The sequence below is a fragment of the Orcinus orca genome, chromosome 9, assembly GCF_937001465.1.
Source record: "Orcinus orca chromosome 9, mOrcOrc1.1, whole genome shotgun sequence".
Lineage (NCBI taxonomy): Eukaryota > Metazoa > Chordata > Mammalia > Artiodactyla > Delphinidae > Orcinus > Orcinus orca.
In genome coordinates this window covers 81,070,692-81,084,234 of record NC_064567.1, presented here as the reverse complement: position 1 = coordinate 81,084,234, position 13,543 = coordinate 81,070,692, and the positions used below count along the sequence as shown (strand labels likewise).

The 13,543-nt window shown below is 36.1% G+C and overlaps 1 long non-coding RNA gene across 5 annotated transcripts; it reads right to left on the bottom strand.

Annotated features, from left to right (window-relative positions):
* Positions 1-251: 251 nt before the first annotated feature.
* On the bottom strand, positions 252-12,988 carry LOC105748282 (uncharacterized). Of its 5 annotated transcripts, none has more exons than XR_004486733.2 (4): positions 12,872-12,929; positions 12,158-12,221; positions 8,794-8,915; positions 252-734 (listed from the first exon to the last, which is right to left on the bottom strand). It is a non-coding gene; the product is annotated as an uncharacterized LOC105748282 (long non-coding RNA). The 5 variants fall into 5 exon arrangements; XR_007479295.1 differs by lacking the exon at positions 12,872-12,929 and adding an exon at positions 7,786-8,193 and having other exon boundaries at positions 12,158-12,848; XR_007479297.1 differs by lacking the exon at positions 12,872-12,929 and adding an exon at positions 7,786-8,131 and having other exon boundaries at positions 12,158-12,846.
* Positions 12,989-13,543: the final 555 nt, after the last annotated feature.

Below are 13,543 nucleotides of genomic sequence, written 5' to 3'. Positions count from 1 at the left end.
TTTAAAATATTGTAACTGCAGAGAACACATACATCATGTTGTAAAATTACAGTCATAATTGCAGATAACAGACACAGGATTTTTTTAAGTACTTGGGCTTTTTTTCAATGTTCCTATTTTAATAAAGTTGTCTTTGGGATATTAATTCCATAAATACTTGTTGAGAATTGTCCATTACAAGGCATTGGAGACAGAGCAGAGACCCGAGCTGGGTCAAAAATGATATTTTATTCCCCCAGCCATAGTGGTTCATATTTTATTCCCCCAGCCATAGTGGTTCATGTTGGCAAGTACCCCAAATTGGCCCTTTTTTGAAAGGCAGAATCTTTTGAAAGGATTTTTTTAAACAGCAGAGGTAGTCCCCTTTCTCTAGCTTCAGAGGTGAGAGTGTTTGAGGACAGAGATGCAGATGGCTGTTTCCACCCCCATCTCGTGAAGAAGTCCATCTATGGTTAAGATAATAAAGATGACTTACAGGAAGAAATAGAAACCAGTGATAGATAGAATCTTACAGGCATTTGTTGCCTGGTTTGAACTGGTCTGACTTTGGAGCTGTCTTGTCTTTCAGTTCTCTGTGCTACCACAATATATGTCCGATCCATTACTTATTATTGATTAAGTTGTTACAAATTGATTTCTGTCTTTGTAACTAAGAGTTCTGACCAACATTATTCATAACAGAAGACTTATTTTTTGAAAATTCGTTTGCTTGAACCCTTTGACATTTTATGATGCTGTTAAAGAAAATGGAGATAAATTAGTACTTGGAATTTGCCTCAGTGCATTATATGAACAAATTAAAAATAGCATATATCACAAGATACCATTTAGGCTGGGGGTTGAGAGTATTGGGGGGGAGGGGAACTTTATAATTACATATTGAATTTTTTGTTCATTACAGTAAATATTCATTATGCTTATATTTTTTAATACAATAAGAAATGTAGAATTATTTAAAAAGTAAAAAATAAAAGCAGTGAAGAAACTGTTTACCAATTTAAGGCAATTCAGCCTAGACTGAGAATACTATGGCTGTGTCTATACTACTAAGCCATGTTATGTATATTTTTTAGGCTAAATTTTTGTCTTTAAACTGGGAGTATAATGGCAACATGATTTTGACAATTTTTTGATTGCTGCAGCCACCAGCCATGATAAGGCAACTCCATAAACATAAATCATGTTTCTAAGATCATGTCACAAACTTTATTCAAGTTGTTTTATGTATTACTATACTGTAAGCATTTAACAAATAAAAGACATATAGCCAAAAGAAAAAAATCTTTCCATAAATAGTTGAGAGAGGAAACACAGAACTAGGTTTACACAGATTATTTTGTGTGGAGACAAATTTTGGACCAATATTCTTTAACTGCATTATTATAGGCAAAGTGTGAGGCTGTTAGCCCTGTGGCTCACGTGCTCTGTGGTTTCATAACAACTGACACAGACGCAAGAATTCCTCGGCACTCTGGGTCTAGAGTCTCACAGAAATATGATGTGACTTTCCAGCTGTTGCAATGCATTAACTTCACATAGAAAATACATGATACTTCTCCTCACATCAAGCACTGATGTCACATGTGTGTTACTTAAACTAAGTTCTGATTCAACATTGCTGGGATCCTTTTCATCAAGTAAAAATAATGTATCATAGTGGAAAAGAGCAGGACTTTTGAGTCGTTCAAATCTGGGTTTGAAATCCTGATTCTATTACTTATAAGCCTTGGGATTTAAGCACATTGATTAATTGTTTTAGCATGTTTTCCTAATATGAGAAATAGGTTGCTAATGTCGAACATACAGAGATTTTGTTAATTTTAATTGTGAAGGGTTTGACACGTAGTAGTACCTCAGTAACTTATAGGCATTGTTACCATTACTCTATTCAACATCCAGCTCAGTCACACCAAAATAACATTGTTGAATAAAAGGCTCATAATGAGTAGAGACAGAACTGAGGCAAAGTCTCTTGTAATATTTTTCTATGAGCAATTAATTTAACCTTCACCAAATAGAATTACTATTATTATTGTTGTTATTTTAAGAATACAGTTTGCTCAGACTATTAATGTGCCCTGTGTCAGTTCTAGTAGCAATATGACAGATTCATTATGACTATAATAAAAATCAGCATAAATCCTAAGCTCTCAGAGATGATGTCTATGGTGAAATTATCTGGAACTGCACACACAAAAATATTCATCCTTTCTGGAATTGATCTAAAATGAACTGCCCAAATTTTGCCTATGAGATTTTTTTGAAATTTTATTCCAACGCATAATTTCCCCTACAGCTATAGTTAACCACTGAGAATTTACACGGTTTAAGTATTTTGAGAATATAGCTTTTAAGAATAAGGTGACTTGAAAACAGCAAGACAACAAAAGAAATTGTTTTTTGGAGAACCAGAAAATTGTAACCCAGGTCTCTCTTGTGTGTTTGCTACAATGTCATCCTGATTACATGGGTTATATGATTTTTCAACAGCTGCATTTGCACAGACAACAAAGCCACCAAGTATGATTTCCTTAAAGGTCCAGATAAGGGTGTAGTGTCAATTTTATGAGTGACAGTTGATACTAGATGACAGAACAGATAACAGGCCAATAATGGGAAAATAAAAAGTGGCAAAGAGTGGTTCTGTGCCTCCACGGGATCAGGACCAACTTCTGATTAGTCATCAACTTCTGATCCTTTAAATTCAAATATTTCAGTAAGTGTCCTCTATTTTTTATCTCATAATGAGAAAATTAATGGCGATCCATAAACCATCCTGGGAGAGCTTTTGATTCATAAGTTTTACATAGCATTCAGTTCAACAACTATTTATTTACACACTTCAACAAATATTTGTTCATTCTGCACTAGGCCTCTGCATCCCTGAACAGCTCTTCCAGAAATGAACTTGCCCTTTTGCTTCCTCTAATAAACTGAGAGAACTATTTCCACAAGAGTTTTCTGGATAATGGATATCAGCAAAAATATGCATAGAGTATTCAGAATCCCAATATTTTATGGCGATGATACATTAGTATCTTACCTAAAAAGCATATTTTAAAAATGAATCGTACCGTGTGATAACTTAGGAAAATACAAGATTAATAGTCTCATCTTCTATAAAAATAATAACAACAGCAGCAAAATCTAGGCTTGTTCAGGATTTAGGTATAAATTATGAAAACAAGCTAAAAGGAAATAGAATTAAAGCAAATCTGCATTCTAGCAGTTGACCACACAAAAACTGAATGTATCAAAAGCCTTAGAAATGATCATCATTTAGTACCCTGCAATTCTGTTTCAAGGAATTTATTCTAAGTGAGTTATCAACGATAAGTGTATATAAAATTTTATATACAGAGTTTTTTTTATTTTTAGCTAATGTAAATCTATTTGCAATAAACAAAACCTAGAACTCTAGGTCTAATAATAGAATGACTAAATTTCATTTGTTATAGACAAAAAGTGGGTAATACATTTTCAAAGAACTTTTAGGAGATGAGGTAATGCTAATAATGGTATAATGTTACGTGAAAATTTGATACACTGTGCAGTCCATTGATGAAAAACAACAAAAGAAAATAAAATATTAATAATTACTTTGGAGTGGTGGACTTAGGATGATTATTCTCTTCCCTTTTTATATTTTTAATTTTTTTAAAGTCATATAGTAATTCCATATTTAAATTAAACTAACCGGGCTTCCCTGGTGGCGCAGTTGGTGAGAGTCCGCCTGCCAATGCAGGGGACATGGGTTCATGCCCCGGTCCGGGAAGATCCCACATGCCACGGAGCGGCTAGGCCCGTGAGCCATGGCCGCTGAGCCTGCGTGTCCGGAGCCTGTGCTCCGCAATGGGAGAGGCCACAACAGTGAGAGGCCCACGTACCGCAAAAAAAAAAAAAAAAAAAAAAAAAAAATTAAAATAACCATCATAAAACTGAATAATATAAATATATGCCATATATAATATAGGAATATGACTGTATGTCTAGCTTCCTTCCATGTATGGGAGGAAGATGCTCTACATTTCTTTTTCGTCCAGTTCATATTAGCGTTTTTAATCTAATCCATCCAAAAAGAGTTTATTCATAGTAAAACAAATCCAAACAAAAACAACTAAGGTAACTTCCTATAAGTGACCATTAAATGAAAAATGAGATTAATGAGGTTTGCACATGACAGGTTTCACTGAGGAAACTCTAATATACAGCACATATTTTTCTTTCGATTCTCACATATGATTATTTTCTGAAAATAAAGAGATTGACAATGATAGTGTTTAAGGGATAGTTTTTGAATATTAAAAAGAACCTTAGGCAGGACAATATTCCCTTTAATGGAAATAACACAAGATTTTGCATGCTGGCTTCCTCATAAACATCCACTTGCCTTCCTGGGTAAAATAATGTTTGGTCCTCCAGTTTGAAGCAAGCTATCTTGTTGACAATACAAAACTATGGGAATATAGTATAAAATCTAAATCTTTTCTAAATTTTTATTTTATATTGGAATATAGTTGATTTACAATGTGTTAGTTTCAGATGTACAGCGAAGTGATTTCAGTTATACATATACATGTAATCTATTCTTTTAAAAATTGTTTTCCCACTTAGGTTATTACAGAATATTTAGCAGATTTCCTTACGCTATACAGTAGGTCCTTGTTGGTTATCTATTTTAAATATAGTAGTGTATATATGTCAATCCCAAACTCCCAATTGATCCCTCCCCCAACCCTTTCCCCTTTGGTAACCGTAAGTTTGTTTTCTAAGTCTGTGAGTCTGTATCTGTTTTTTAGGTAAGTTCATTTGTATCATTTTTTTTAAGATTCTGCATATAAGCAATATCATAGTCTTTCTCTGTCTGACTGACTTTGTATGATAAGCAAGGTAAGATAAGATAGGTCCATCCATGCTGCTGCAAATGGCATAATTTCATTCTTTTTAATGGTTGAGTAATATTCCCTTGTGTATATGTACCACATCTTCTTTATCCATTCCTCTGTCCATGGACATTTAGGCTGCTTCCGTGTTTTGGCTGTTGTAAACAGCGCTGCAATGAACATTGTGGTGCATGTATAATTTCAAAGTATGGTTTTCTCTAGATATTGGCCCAGGAGTGGGATTGCTGGATCATGTGGTAGCTCTAATTTTTAGTTTTTTGAGGAACCTTCATCCTGCTCTCCATAGTGGCTGTACCAATTCACATTTCCACCGACAGTGTAGGAGGGTTCCGTTTTAACCACATCCTCTCCAGCATTTATTGTTTGTAGACATTTTGATGATGGCCATTCTGACCAGTGTGAGGTGACATCTCATTGTTAGTTTGACTTGCATTTCTCTAGTAATTAGCAATGTTGAGCTTCTTTTCATATGATTTTGGAACATCTGTAAGTCTTCTTTGGAGAAATGTGTATTTAGGTCTTCTGCCTATATTTTGATTGGGTTTGGGTTTTTTTGATATTGATATGTTTTGGACATTAATCCCTTATCATTGGCATCGTTTGAAAATATTTTCTCCCATTTTGTGGGCTGTCTTTTCATTTTGTAAACCCACGCACCTATGGTCAATTAATCTATGACAAAGGAGGCAAGACTCTACAATGAAGAAAAGCTGTCTCTTCAATAAGTGGTGCTAGGAAAACTGGACAGCTACATGTATAAAAATGAAATAGAACATTCTTTAACACCATACACAAAAATAAACTCAAAATGGATTAAAGAACTAAATATAAGACCTGATTCTATAAAACTCTTAGAGGAAAACATAGGAAGAACACTCTTTGACATAAATTGAAGCAGTATCTTTTTTGATCAGTCTCCTAGAGTAATGGAAGTAAAAACAAACAAATGAGACCTAATTAAAGTCAAAAGCATTTGCACAGTAAAATTTAAGTCTTTTCTGTTTAAAATATCTTCCCTTACTCTGAGAGTCTATTCTGTCCAGTTGTTTACACACTAACCAGATCTTCATTCACTGTATAATGACCGATTTATATTTATTCATTTATAAACACATTGTACTGATGGCATATTTAAACCTTATTTATTTTTTTAATTGAGGTAAACTTGGTATATGACATTATGTAAGTTTCCGGTGCTGACGTTATGATTCGACATCTGTGTTTATTACAAAGTGATCATCACCAAAAGTCTACTTATCATACATCACCATACACTCGAGTCCCCTAACTCATTTTTAAAGGGAACTTCAAGACTAATGCCATCTTTTGATAGTTTAATATATGCCATAATATATGATACAACATAAGTGATAGATATTATAGAATTTTACCAGTTAATGGTCTACATTAAAAAATAAGACAATAGGGTATTACCAGGTGTGTGTGTGTGTGTGTGTGTTTCCTACTCTCATAATAAACATGAATTTCTGCCATTAGTATCTAATTTCCTTTAACCTGCTATGAGGTAATAAAGACAATAACACCTATAAATGTAGCTTTTATTATGAAAATAAGTAATGGGTTATTTGGGGGGGACTGCAATAATATAGAAAAGTGGGAAAATAAGAATCGGGGATGGGAAAAAAAATGAAAGGTAAAAATGAGTCATCCATCAGGAGACTATTAAGATAATATGACTAGCTTCCAGAAATTCAAACATAGCATAGTAGAAAAAAGAGAGCAGGCTTGATTCCAGTTCATGTTCTATCCCTTCCTAACAGTTTGGATGTGGGAAAAATAATAGCTACCCTTCAGTGAGGAGTTACCCTCTCAGGTGCCATAAATTTATTTTTCCTAATCATCAAAAATAGTTGAAAGAAATTATCAGTGCCTGGCATAGAGTAGGTACTTAATAAATATTTAAAACTAATAATAATAAATACTTAGGTAGGTTAGAATAGAAAGTCTCATGTGACACAAAAATATCAATTTCACCTGCCAAGTCAAACATGACGAACGTGTTTTACACCAGTGTGTTTAAAATAGTCAGTAACATTTTAATGTTCTCCTCAGCTCTAAAAATTGTCTTTCTTGTGGAATTTTCTGGGCTTGAGCAGTTCTAGTAACATTATTATGGCCTGTCAGCATTTCACTTTCTCCCCAGGTTGAGAGGATGTGATTACACCTCTCTCTCAACCGTAGATTTCCTTTGCACTTGGTCATTTTATAAATTCTCCATCTTCACAACTCTCACAACAACTACTTTTTACAATATAGTTCTTATGCCACAGCTTAGAAACAGGAAAACAGGATCAAGTATAAACTGACCACTGAAATATTTTCATTATTAAAAACCCAACATTTATTGGAAATTATCTGTGTTACCGAAGATAGCCACAAAGATGATACTCATACTAGCCACAGCAGGTTGAAAGGCCTTTCTTTGGTGTTGCACATTTTCTCATATGCATGGTCCACAGAAGCAGAAATGTCCATATTTTATCTATAAACCTATAGGTAAGATATGTATTTTCAAATTTTATCTGTAGCTTTAAAGGGAGAGAAGTTTCTATTTTGATGCCTCTCTTTTTTTTTTTTTTTTTTGCATTACGCGGGCCTCTCACTGCTGTGGCCTCTCCCGCCGCGAAGCACAGGCTCCGGACGCGCAGGCTCAGCGGCCATGGCTCACGGGCCCAGCCGCTCCGCGGCATGCGGGATCCTCCCAGACCGGGGCACGAACCCGCGTCCCCTGCACCGGCAGGCGGACTCTCAACCACTGCGCCACCAGGGAAGCCCTGATGCCTCTCTTTTGTTTCACATTATCAAAACTGTTGACAGGACAGCTTCCACTGTCATGCTTGTTATTCTGGTCCTGGCTTACCTGCAGTCTTCCAACTTTTCTCACTCAGTGATACCAATTTGCTGTTCTTATGGAAGTGTTGTTTTTCCAGCACAAAATACAGCCACCCTCTGATTGGCTTGATGTGACCATTATTTCTCCAACCTGCTCTTGCAGGAAGCTCCACAGAGGTGGCTTTTATATGGCTCTTCAGATTTCTTATAAGCAGTATTTACCTTCATATACAGTGATATTCCTCATGTTTTCCTTCCATGTGACTTTTGCTCAATGCTCTTCATTTTCTTGGTATATTTGATCATACCAAATTTTTCACAGCTTCCCTCAAGTGTCTTTTTTACTATCATAGTCATAGGCTACCAAATCCAGCCTGGTGAATAGGTCAGCCAATATGAAACAAAGGATCATTGATTCTGAAACGTAAATCTAGGACTGTAGAGAAAGCTCTGGTTATATCAATAAATCTCTTCCCAATAAATAATTTATTCCTACTTGATTGATGAGGAAATTGGCATGCAGAAATGTTAAGAAATGAGTCTACACTTACTCGAAAAGCAGAAGCAGCACCATGAGCCATTGCCAGAACTTAACTGATTTTAAAGGCTCTGCTGTTGGTAATCATCATCAACCACATGACATTCTTGCTTTCTTACACCTGATCCTGAGTCTGGGGCAGTTGCTACTGGATCACAGCACCTTTTCCAGCTGAATCTGAACTTAACCTCTTCATCTTTCCCAAAAGAAATTTGCACACAGGCACTAGCAGTTGGCTTTAGTTAGCACTCAAACACAAAGCTATTTTCTGTCGCAAAGTTAGAATACATTTAGGTCTTTGTTTACTTATCTGCAGAATGGGAACTTTGGACTAGAAAATCTCTGAAGGTTTTGCCACACTGACATTTATATGAAGATCACCAATCTATATATTCCCAGGAAATACATAACTTAGGAATTCCTGGGTATTTTCCATTGAAAATATATTTGGAATTCAGTATGTTTACAGTAGAAAAGTAGTATTACCCATGAACTTACATTCATTTTGCAACCTTCAAATATTTTTCCTCAGGGTGGAAATTTCTCATGCTTGATCACAGCTCAAAGATAATTTAGTCCTGGAAAATACACCATATCTTTATTCATCTAGAAGTCCTACCCTGTATGTGAAGAAAAAGAAAAAAAAAATGAGGAGCCCCACACAGTTGAAATATTCCATGTGTCTGGTCTTTACTGAGGCATATTCTCCTGAGAATAACCATTTGAAATATGTTTTACAAATTGAATTTTTAATGGACTATATGTAGTATGAGGTCAGGAGAAATTCTTTTGGTTATTTCTTTGAAGTTTAATGTTTTAAAAATAATGCCAATACAGATTTAGGAATCTTTCAAAATTACATAACTGTGGTTTAGTCTTGCTTTTTAACCTAGAGGTATAATCTTTTTTCCCTCTTGAAAGACACCAGCAAAGCACTGCCGTGAGAAGTCTCTCCCTTTCCCACCCCCTTGCCTTTTGGCCAAAATTACACTCACATCTGTCCAGAGTGGAGGAAGTCCCAGCCACCACGTGCCAGTCTTTGTGCTTTCAGCCTGCAGCCCAGGAAATTACTACCTGTGTGGGCAGATCCTCAGTGCTTAACTGTGAGGTCCCACTAAACTGAGGACTCAGCAAGAATAAAGAGGGGGGAGCAGAGGATGGGGGCAAGGTAGAGGGGGGAGAGAGAGAGAGAGAAGAGGAAAGAAGGAAATCTCTGCCTCTTCCACCAAAATACTCAACATCTTTTAGGGTTTCATAGCCAGAGTTACACACAAAGCAGAGTAGAGAGCCAGAAATGTGTGTTCCCTTATAAGTGGAAACTAAACAAAACATACAGAACACCCTTAATGACGTTTAAGAATATTTTTATAATAATAAAAATAATACATTCACCAAGTGAAAACTCTGTGCCAGAGTATACTCATTTACTCATCACCTCAACTCTATTTACTACAGATTATTATCTCTGTTTTATAGATGAAGAAATTGAGGCACAGAGAAGCTGAATAAATTGTCCAAAGGTCTGGGACTTAAGTAGTGGTGCTGGGATTTGACTCATGAGTCTCCGACTCCCACAAACTGGAACACTGACCTGTGCTGTCCCATCACTAGATTTATGCATAAGACCTATCCATCTTTCTTAGAACCTTCATAGCACCCCAGATAATATAGTGTTGTAATTTTTTAGTTCTTAAGAGGAAGAGAATATGTGGGGGGGGGGGGAATCTGTTCCTTTGGGGGACCATCATTTCCACACAGTCTTCAACCCGTAGCAAATGCTATTTTAGAAATTCCCTATGTCATTCTCTCCTCTGTGACACCCCAAGACTACCCCCTCTATAACCCAATGGGGTGCCACAAAACTCAGTCAGCCTCTTTCATTCTGTCACTCGTTTACACACCTAATCAGATGATTTACTATAGTATGTGGCAGGGCAGTGATACAGAATCTGGAAATTCTCTCCCTTAAGGGCCCTGCAATGCTCAGCATCCCAGAGTGTATTGATGGCTGTGTTCCATGGGAATGAGAGCTACACATATACAGATAACACTTAATCACTGCATGTCATTGTTAGTGCTATCCCTAGAAAACATCCCTTCCAATTTAGTGTTCCGTTAGACATAACAAAATTCTTTGAGGAATGTAAAAGCAATATTGTGTGGTAATCCAAGTTGGCATTAATATATTTAATATATGCTCAACTTAAAGAGGCAGGATGTATAAATAAGAGGTTTTCTCATTTTGCATATGCAGCACTTAATGTTTTAACTCTAGTTTAAATATCTGAACAGTCAGCAAGAAACAGTAGCCTCAGAGGTGTCTATAAGACTGAATTTGTCTATCTCAATCATCTTTGAGTTTCTCTTCCTCCCTTCCCTGCACTGGAAGTGATCACGCAGAGGATGGTGGCCTATCTTCCAGGGCAAGAGTAGAGAGAATGCCTATATTAACAGAGTTTGAATGAGATAGTTCAAGAGCCCATCCTGTTATTATCATTTATGATTCTGGGATATTGTACTGTATTGCTATATTAGGAATAAAGAAAAGCATATAAATCTTAATTATGAGTTCCAAATTATTTAGGATATCATTTAAACCTAAACCAATTTCCATATGAGGGGTGGTAAATTGAATTAGGTTTAAAAAAAATATTCTGGCTAGATTCCCTGCAGCTAATCTATATGGTTATGCCATGTGGTTGGGAACAGGAAACACCTGTCTCTCTGCTTGCTAGCACTCACTTAACGTGATCCCTGGCAAAACAGTTTTTTCAGCCCCAGTCCAATTCACCAGAGGTCATTTCAATTTGGACTATTTCAACTTGTATTACAAACCATCAGTGTTTAACAATTTTCAAGCACTTTCTGGATATGAATCATTATATAGTCACCAGAGGTCTTTAAACTATTGTCCTGAGGTCCTCTGAAAGAGATCATTTGCAACTTTCAAATTCATTGGGATTTCAATACATAAAATACCTTATTTTTACATTCTTATTGTCATAGAGAGACTATATCTCACCTTGCAAAATGAAATGTGTACTTCTACTTCTCTGTTTTTAAAAAGCATAATAAATAAAATCTATTGGAAGAGTTTCAAATGTCAGTGCAATATATTTGCCTTCGGGCATTTAGTTTCTTTTTTACTTTTTACAGTGCTTGAGAACAGAATCCTCATATTTAATATCCCACTCAAGTTCTGGCTTTGAATTTTGCAATGCAAAGTTTGACAGTTACCACCAACACAGATGCTTCAGATATGCTAACAATTTCAGCTCTGGGAATGAATATCTAGACTTTTTTTTTTTTTTTTTTTTAACATTTCCATGGTTTCACAATTGGCAGTCTGCCTAGGTTGACCAAGAAAACAATGAGTTTGGGCAATTGCTTTACCATTCCCTCTGGCTGTGAATATACTCATTTCCAAAAGAAGGGTATTAGAATAAATAGACTAGACTTGTTTTTTCTCCAACTTGGAAGGGTTAAGAGGCAAATACTGACTGACAGATAGCAAATGGCAGAATATATGTTATAAAAAACGATCCACAATTATTGTGCTATTTAGTCAGTCATCCTGTAGAACTATGTGGTTGCTTAGCAGAGCTGTTTTCCCTGATGTAACTATTCTCTTCTCCTGTGCACCCGACAAAACTATCTGATAACCCAAGTAAATACTATGTAGGTCTGGCTCCGAGTTATTATGACACTATGTTCCTTACCCCTTAAATTATAAACTGCCCTATATCATGTTTTACAACCTGTTTGGTTAAAAAGTCAGTATGACAAACAGCAACATAACAGCATGCGTCTTCAGTGAAAACAAAAATAAATTTTACACATAGATTAAAATTTGGCAGCCTACCTGTGAATGGTTTATGGTCCATCAACTTGCCTTTGTACACAGGTGAAGCACTAACTGATTAAACCTGGATCAAGTAGTCAGGCAATAAGGCAAAAACCAAGACCAGTGGTTGATGAGGTAGGTAGAATTAGAAAAGGTGGCAGATTGCCACCACTTTGTAAAACCACCTAGCCCCATGCCATCCCCACCCTCCAGAACCTAGATAATTTTTTGAGCAGTCAACTGTTCCAATAATGAGGTTAGTCCATGGAAAAAGGGGAGTTGGAGGGTACCAGCCACGATGTGTCAAAAACAGTTGGCAGTCATGAGTTCTCTGGGCAAAAGTCATGCCTATACATGTAGAAATAGGCAGCCATATGTCAACAGTTTTTCAGGAATCTGTCTCTCTCAATGGAGATGTCTCTCCAGACCCAGGGAATTCTCTGCCAGCTCTAAATTTATTGCATAGTTTTAGGAAATATATTACACTTTGGGAGTCATATCATTACCACGGGAACTGTAATTCAGACCAAAGATAGCTCAGGAGAACAAGAGCAAGGCTTTTTCCTTATGTCAAGTATTTACCAGTTCCTACATGGAAATATCTCAAGATTGAAACAAATTTTTAAACTACACCATGCTTTATTATTCCAATCTAGAAATAAAAAAGGAAGTGGTAGGACAATAATATAATCCCTTATTATATAAAAACCAAAAGGGAGGCCAAGGACCTACCTTTTCTTCCAAGCCAATGACCCACACAGATCTTAGCAAAACTCATAAAAGTCCATTTACTGAAATACTTAAGCTGTAAGTGAAGTTTCCTTGTCAGGATGACACAGCACATTGTAGCCAATCAGCAATGACCTAAGTAAACTGCTTGTCCAAACCAATGAGAATTAAGCTCTAGGAACTTCCTCTTTTATGCTTCATAAGCCTTACTGTAACCCTGAAACAAACTTCTTACCACTTTTGGTGTTGAAGCCTCCTTGTTCAAGAACAATTTGTTTCTCACCCAGTAAAATGTCCATATCAAGTAAAACCCTGAATTTTCTTTTGACACCATTTACACATAAAAATCTTAATTTGAGGAAAAGAAGGGGGAAAAGTGAGAAAGAGCGAGGAAGACAACACACTTTATAGGACAATTTGGATGAGATAAAAATAAAATCTCGACTCTGATTCGTCTCCAGTCAGCCTGAACAACTTGAGCCATCTCCCTGACCAGCTTTAGTGAGATTCTCCTGCTGTTTAACCTTCTCCAACCACAGGATAATTATGAAGACACAGAAATAGTTAGCTTATAATTGTTATCCCTCCCAAAAGATTTTAGGAAGGTATTTTTTAGGAACATAGTGTTTCTAAGTAAAATTTTCAAAAGAAGATTTGAGGACAAAGATTCAACTA